The sequence below is a fragment of the Carassius auratus genome, chromosome 21, assembly GCF_003368295.1.
Source record: "Carassius auratus strain Wakin chromosome 21, ASM336829v1, whole genome shotgun sequence".
Classification (NCBI taxonomy): domain Eukaryota; kingdom Metazoa; phylum Chordata; class Actinopteri; order Cypriniformes; family Cyprinidae; genus Carassius; species Carassius auratus.
The window spans coordinates 22,625,199-22,632,570 of NC_039263.1; positions in this window are offsets into that span (position 1 = coordinate 22,625,199).

Below are 7,372 nucleotides of genomic sequence, written 5' to 3' on the forward strand. Positions count from 1 at the left end.
AATATTTCCTGCTAATCCTCTTTATGAACTAATCCATCATCTCACAAGAGTTTCCCAGAGCTCAGAAACTGTAGCACCACAGTTCAAAGGTCACTGGATGGCTTCACGCTCAAATATGGCTGGAATACTACATTACTGCTTACAGCATACCGTGAAGTGTACTATTTTGGGTCAATTTAAAATATAATAATGTAAATACTAATGCAATAAATATTATTTGCATATAGGTCCATCCAGTTATTATCTAATAAATATTTAAAATATATTTTTGAATACAGAGTTATTGCATTACAGTGGAAACGGAAAGTCAAGTCGAACACATGTACGCATGCATCGTGCATTCAATGCCACATACTTAGTTTGGCTTAATTGCCTACTACATAATTTGGGAAATGTTGTGTTATGTAGTCATCACAAACGGAGCGAAAATTCACATAATGTGCACACTAGTTCAAGTATTAACATAATACTGATATAGAAGATTGTTTCTGCCATGGAATTAATTAATTAAAATAATAATTAAAACTTTTTATTAGTTTATTTTTCACAATTCTGACTTTCAGAATTATAACCTAATAATTTAACATGCAAAAGTAAGAATTGTGACATAAAAAGGTTGCAATTACCTAAAAATTCTGTTCTTTCTACTTATCAAAGAATAAAAAAGTGAAGTATTTTAATTACATATTTATATATATATAACATGACAAAGTCATAATGATAAAGTCATAATTGTGAGATATAAAACAGAATTGTAAACTGTAAAGAGTGTATATATCACTATTATGACATTTTTCTCAGAATTGTAAGTTTATACAGTATCTTGCAATCCTATTTTTTTTTTTCTTCAGAAATGCAAGGAAAAATAGTGAGATAAAATTCTACTTTTTAAATATTTTTTATGCAGTGTTTTGTATCCTGGAAAATGTTTCGCAAAGTGGTGTAGACTAGTAACTACTGTCTTATTCTGAGCATAAGATCCACCTGTAGCTCATCTCCTTCTGCCTCAGGCTACACACACACTTCGAAAGCAGACACACACACGCTGTTGTCCAGGACACTTACTTGGAGTCTCTTAATTATGTGCTTTACACTTAGTTCCTCCTACTGTGTTTCAGTCAGGGTTTTATTCAGTGTTGCGCTAAAATTACAGCCTAGCTTGTGTGCATCATTGTATGTGTGTGTGTGTGTGTGTGTGTGTGCTTTAGTGTACCACCCAGACTGCTTTGATTATGCTCATGCTTGCCCAAAGCTTTAATTACAGTCCAAACCAAATGATCCCAATACTCCACAAATAACCCGGGCCAGACCAGATCAAACGCTCGACGAGCTCACACACCATCATTAAGCAGGACACGCCCCTAAGTCTGCCAGCCACGCCCTGAGCCAATCACAGAGTGGCATCCAAGGAAAAGAAAACATGAAATAACTCATAATACTCATAAACTAACAAACGATGGAAAGTCTTTTCCACAAATGACCAAATAATGATCCATGCTCAGCAAAAGGCAACCTCAAATGACTCTAAGCTTCTTTATCATCTAAACTCAATCAACCAATGATAAATTTGCCCATTTCAAGAGTTTTTAAATCTTTAATATGTGCAAAACATAGTGCAAAAAATCTATATGTGCAATAACAACAAAGATTAAATATAGCAAGAGAGAGAGAATGAATTGTAAGTGGTGTTTGCCCATGCAAAATAGTAATAGCTTACTTTAGTAAACTCCACTAATGAGAAAGTTAATAAATGAGAAGTAGCTTGTTGACCACAGCTTTGGTCAGTTATCTGTTGGATTTGTGTGCATGTGGTGTTTTATCAGCTGTTCTGTGTTTCAGTGCCGACCACAGATCATCAGGATAATAGCTGTAGAAATTACATGAATTGGTCTGGCAGATGCTTTCCTACTATTCTTATTGCACTGAACACAAATCGATCATTCAGTGGTTTCGGGAGCAGCAGGTAAATGACTTGATTAAAACACACTGCAGAGTCTATGGGTGCCAAAATAAACATGGAGCTGGAATGATCTCATTAATCTAAAGACTATGAAAAGCCTCATAGATATCAGTGTAGGAGATATGAACGTCAAGATCATTAATTCACAGTGTTCTTCATATTGGTACAGAGAAAGTCTCTTAACAGGACAGAAAAATCATCAAATCAATTGTTTCTTCAAGAAAGATTCATGCTGAATACTCTTGCTTCTCAGATATTTCATCATAAGTTCATCTCAAATGATCTGAGCTGCTATCAACATCAATATTGTATTTATTTTCAGTGTTTATAAAAAATAAAAAAGGTTTACAGTTGATTTTATCATGCAGGATATATGGGGAATAACACATTTTATGATTTTTTTATTAATAATAATGATAATAATATAAATAATACAATAAAGTATTACTAATAATAATAATAATTAATTATCTTAATATTTAATTAAATTATAAATAATAACAAATCAATAAATTATATAATAATAATAATAATAATAAATTATTAATAAATGAATAATAATAATACAGTAAAGTATAATACAATTGTACCCTATTGTACAATACTAAAGTATTCTAAATCATAACAATTAATAATTTTGTATTATTTAAATATTGTATTAAATGTTACATATTGTAATACATTTGTATATATCATTCAATAATAATAAATGATAAATTAATACATTAAAATTAACAATAATAAATACCTAAATTTGTAAGTAATACTACTATTAAACTGTAAAACAAAATAAAATGAAGAATTTAGTAAGTTTAACTATTTTGTTTTACAGAACAATAAAATGACTCATATTTATGCCTTTGCTTTTAAACTGTTAACCACAGAGCTCTTATTCTGACCCGAAAACTGCAGGGAGACCTTAAACTTGCACATTTATTAAAACACACACACACACAAACACACACAAACCATACAAATGACTTTTCTGAGTCAAACTGTGTTTTTCACCAAAAGATGACAAGTGGCTATAGTCATTATTTATCTGACCAAAAATATTTGAGATGTCACCCACAGCATAAACCCTAAGACAAATGTAAATCTTAGCAAAATTCACATCTAATAAAAGTGGAATATAAAAAGGCTTTAAAAAGGAACAAAAAGTGAAAGCAAAAGAAAGTAAAGCACTAGATTAGAGAGCAAGGCCTCCACCCTTTAACATTGGTTTCTAGTGTTTAAGAGAAACACACACACACACACACACACATACATATAAGCATGTACAGAAACATAAATATCCACATAAGAACACACTTTCACTCCAAAAACATACATGCTATACCCCACCCTGACAAACACACACATATAGATCACACACAATCACACACACACTCACAGGCATTTCCAAGTGTGGTGCTCGAAACCAAAGTGCGGTTGCGTGCACAGCAATAATCACCAACCTGCTCTCTCATAAACACCACCAGAATAACCTACACACATGATTTACTCGGTCTTAACAGCACTAGAATAACCAAGACACACACACACACACACACACACATGCTCTGCAGACATGTAATGTTGTACTCAATCAGAGGTCTATGAATAAAGTCAGCGCGAACACGCAAGTATAAACACCGTCCTATATTTTGAGCTGAAGGAGGAAATGCAAACCTCACAGTAATGCGATATCACAGCATAATGAGACTTATGATTATTGTAATCATACGTTTCTGTGGTAAACAAAGCGAGCGCAGCGTCTGAACGCGACCCAGATGGCTGTTCGCAGATTCATGTTTCTTTTTGCTTCATTTCAGAGAAGACTCGTCAGATTTCAGATGGAGCGTGTTGCTCTTCCATTGTTTCTCAGTTGCAAACCAACTTTGTTTCTCCCAAAATTCCTGAGGAGGAATAAAAATAGAAGCATTGCAAACCATTGTTGTTCTCGGTTATGTCTCGTTTAACCCTTTAAATCCTACCTTGCTACACAAATATCCAAGGCTTTTGCTGAAAATCTTCGACATTCTGTCATCTGATTGATAGTTGACACTTTTTTTACCAAGTAAAAGGCCTTTTAGTATAATTGTAGAAATGTACACCTTCAGCTGATGCTTTAGGTGACACATATTAACTTAAATATTTTTGTAATGTTTTAAGATGTTAAGATTTTTCTTGGGTCTATGGTGTGTGTGTGAGTGTGTCTGTCATATAGCAATTTAATGTTTTTCGTAGTAGACAAAGAAACACAAACTAGCATTTAACAGTACGAGTTCCAGTATGGACACAAATAAGCTTGTCTGAGAGAAACAGAGACATAATTAGGAATAAAACATTTTGGATCAAAGAAACACGGATTATGATGTGCATATGAATTTAAAGTTCACCTGTGCACAGATACGTGTGTCTTTGCACGTAGGCCTGTGTGTGTGTGTGTATTTAACAAGCTCAAATTTGCTTTCACTTAAGCGTGAGAGAGATCATAGGATAATTTGTATGCTGTGAAATTCCATCTGTTAAACACACACAGTATACATTTCTGGAAAAAAAAAAAGAAAGAATAAAGGGCTGTTTGCAAGCGCAATCAAAGTCCTATGAGGAGTTTTGGGGCAAAAGTTTTCAAAATGTTATTTTTCTTTTGAAGGAAATTAATACATTTATCAGTAAGTATGCACTGAATTGATCAAAAGTGATGGTAAAAACTTTTAGAATGTTATGAAAGATATATATTGCAAATAAATTCCGTTCTTTTAAACTTTCTAATCCTGAACTGTTTGCACAAAAATATTAAGCAGCAGAACTGTTTTCAACATTGATAATAATTAGAAATGTTTTTGAGCTGAAAACCAGCATATCAGAATGATTTCTGAAGGATCATGTGACACTGAAGACTGGAGGAATGATGCTGAAAATACAGCTTGAATAAATGACACTTTACAACAGAAAACAGTTATGTGAAACTATAATGCTATTTCACAATATTAGTGTTTTTACTGTATTTGCAGCTTTGGTGAATATAAGAGACTTCTTCCTAAAAGAAAGAAACCTTACCAACCCCAAGCTTTTGTGTGTATGTGCTGAAGTTTAATCTAAATACTCTCAGACTGAGAATACATCGATCACATATACAGACCAACATCCATCCAAACCCTGGACCTCATTGGAAATTCTCCATTTTATTGTTGCTGTATTACAGAGCTCATGTTTGGTCTAAACTGGAAGTTTTAAAGCCTAGCTTAAGGGTCAGATCAGATAGACGTTCTCCACTATAAACTCACACACAACAGCTTTTTAAGTGCTCAGGCACCAGATAATAAAACGTCTAACACTGTACGCAGGAAAGATGAGAGAACGGTCAGACCGGCATGAGCGTAGTCTCTCATTTAGAGATCTTCACATGCTTTAAACGTCTCTATATGTTCATTTACTAGATCCTGTAAAAACAGCCACAGTAAGGCATGCTGGGAAGTGTGACGCGAAAGAGGCGGAGCTTCGTGAAATCCAGTCACGCTAAACTCTCAACACAAACACTATAAAGAAACAACATAACATACACACAACTGCAAATAGTGCTTTAAATTGAATTATTACATTACTGTTTTGTACATGCAATGAGGGTTATTCTAGTAATTATAGTATAACTAAAACTAAAACCACAAAAAATGTTATTTATAAAATAAACATTCATATAATAATAATATTTTTTTTCAGCTAGTTGCCAAGGTCAAAGCAATTTTTCTAATTTTTCTAAGGAATTTCTCAAAGGAAGGTTTTAGGAGATTTTTTTAAACAAGTTTTGCTTACTTCTGGGTACCAATTTGTCCCCAATATATGGTTACAGTAATTAGGTACACACACACACACACAGACAGGTTTTCCTATCATTATGGTGACATTTCATAGTAGTAATGGGTTTTATACTGTCTCACCCTACACCAACCATACTGCTAAACATACCCTTATGAAAGTAACGCTGTTTTACTAATTTCTACAGCTGGTTTCTTTCCTGTTATGCATGGAAGTATTCAAGAGGCATTTTTGAATATTCATGAACACATAGCAAACATTTTCTCTGCAAACAGGAAAATATCTAGCAGTGATCCAGTGTAAAGCTGAATGCTTGGCAAATGCAATTACATGACAGGCCACTAGGGGGATGCATCCCATATTAATTCATAATAAAACACTTGTTATCCCTCTTTCTGTCTTACCCAATATCTCTCCTTTCTCTGCTCTCTTTATTTCCCTCTTTCTGATGGTTTCTTCCCTCGTTCTCTCTCTTCCTAGATTCCTGTGATGCCGGTAGTGTAAGACTTCATTCAGCTCTTACAGACCGAACAAATATTTGCCTTCGTCATTATGACCCCAATAAGTCACCATAATCTTGCCTCTGTCTCTCTGCAACACACACACTTTATAAAGTCAGTGCAGCACAAGAGGACATTGTAAAGAAAAGGGTCGGCCTGGAGGCTATTATTGTATTTAATAATTCTGAGAATTATACATTTGATGTACTATTCAGATTTGTTTTGATATAAATCAAAAACTGCAAATATGGGTCAATGACGTGATGTTAAGACTCAAAATCGGTTTTAATACATAAAATGACTAAATAACCCTTTTGTATGATGAGCATTATTTTGATTTATGTTTGAAATTAATAAAAAATTGTAAATGCAATTAAAAGAAAATAGTTTGCATGATTTTTTATAGTATTTTAGTTTTTTTTGAGATTAATTTATTTATTCAAATTGATTTTATTGATTTTAATTGTATATTATTTGTTTTATCATCTTAAAACAGCATCTTAATGATGGGTATTTGATTTCCTGAGTGGTTTATCAGTTATTTCCTGATCTTGGTGACAGTTGGAGGGTTTATGGCGATTAGTGTGTGTGTGTGTGTGTGTGTGTGTCTGTGCATACAACATTTTGCCAGTTCTCCTCATCTGTCTTGTGGCAGCAGGAAATTAGTAGATTTCCCTTTAAACCATGTGATTTAGGGCTCTCTACATTCTATACATGCACACACACACACACACACACATATGCTTGCACACACACACCACACACACACACGTCTATAATCACCTATCTAACCTTACAGCACTTCATTTCACTAATAATGAGTGACAGAGAGAAGGGGTGGACTAATATATCCATCACATACACACTCCTGCCCGGGGATGAAGGAATAAACATTTCATTCCCCTGGCCAGCATACAGGACGTTTATATGATGTAAGAAAGAGTGAGTGTGTCCAAGGTGGGGTTGGACAGAGATTAGGTGATTATACCGTTGCACACTAGCACGCTGTTTCATTGGCTCTTACGTAAGAGGCTCAGAGTCTTGTATTCTTTTCAATAAAACTCCATCGGTAGGATACTGACATTCAGTCTTCCTAATGCACTATAGATCC